Consider the following 1,553-nt stretch of genomic DNA (forward strand, 5'->3'; position numbering starts at 1 on the left):
GTCGGATACAAATATTTACCTGTCTAGTAATGATATGCGGTGTCAGCCAATTTTTCAGTTTATGTGAATTACACAACCTGGCAGGCAACCCGCCCAACTGCAGCTGACCAAAAATGTTTGTGTCAGTGACCCATTATTGAATATCACAAGACTAAATTCGTACATTACCATGACGTAGAGGACGCATATATTGGCCAGCCCGTTCTCCTGATCTTACACCTCTGGACTTCTTTCTGTGGGGTACGTTAAAGGAGCATGTGTACCGTGATGTGCCTACAACCCCAGAGGATATGAAACAACGTATTGTGGCAGCCTGCGGCGACATTACACCAGATGCGGCGTGTACGACATTCATTACGCCAGAGATTGCAATTGTGTGCAGCAAATGATGGCCACCACACTGAACATCTATTGGCCTGACATGTCGGGACACACTCTATTCGACTCCGTAATTGGAAACGGAAACTACGTGTGTTCGTGTACCTCACCCATCATGGTAATGTACATGTGCGTCAGTGAAAAAGACCAATAAAAAGGTGTTAGCATGTGGACGTAATGTGCTGTTCCAATCTCTTCTGTACTTAAGGTCCATCACCGTTCCCATTCTATCCCTACGTAATTCGGTGCTCTCCGATACACACGATCGAACAGCGGAGGAGTGGTACTCAAGCGTCAACTTTAGGTTACAGTATCTACGGATGTAATTAACATTTTACAATGCAAAAAACGGCACTGATTACGTATTTGTTTATATGTTCAGATGTGCTAACGAAACTAACGGGGTTCCATTTAAAAAAAACGTAGGTTTGTGTTAAAAAACACACTTCCGTGCGTTCTTTTATGGTTTGTATTAACCAATTACACTAGCCCCTCTCCTCACGTTCGGTCTGTGGAATCGATTCGTCAGTATTTGATGTGGCTTTCGAAATATATCCAGTGGTAATGTTAGGTGACTCACCCTGTATACTTAATCTATGCGTAAATAGGCAATGTGGATCGTAACGTGGACTATCACTGCACGAAATTCCTTCCTACGAGTATCCAAGATTACTTGCTTACGCCCAGTCTTATCTTGCAGAAACAATTCACCAATTGCGTTGGCCGATCTCGTCTTGAAATGAGACTACTAGTACACTCAGACAGCACACAAAAATATTGTACAGCGCTGCTGTCACCCTAAAGGAAATAGTAGCCGTGATCTATCTCGACGAGAAACAAAATATTATATTACCGACTGACTAGCTACAAGAGCTGTTCTTTGAGTCGCATGTCAGACAAACATGCCTGCTTGGGAAAGAATACTAGCCGTCATTGTTCGATCAAGGTTTACACATTCTTAGGCACCAGGAACGTAAAAGTTGCTGTTCAGATTGTCAACAAATTGCAGCAGTCTGGGCGCCGCGTTGTACCAGATGGCCCCCGAATCATCGCAACTGGAATTTATCTTCTTTGTAACGCAACATTGGTAATTATCACACTGTAGTACCCATGGAATTGTATGCAACCCGCACTGCAGGAAAGGCTGCAGTAGTACTCAAACAGAAAAAGAACTT

The sequence above is a fragment of the Schistocerca serialis genome, chromosome 3, assembly GCF_023864345.2.
Source record: "Schistocerca serialis cubense isolate TAMUIC-IGC-003099 chromosome 3, iqSchSeri2.2, whole genome shotgun sequence".
Taxonomy (NCBI): domain Eukaryota; kingdom Metazoa; phylum Arthropoda; class Insecta; order Orthoptera; family Acrididae; genus Schistocerca; species Schistocerca serialis.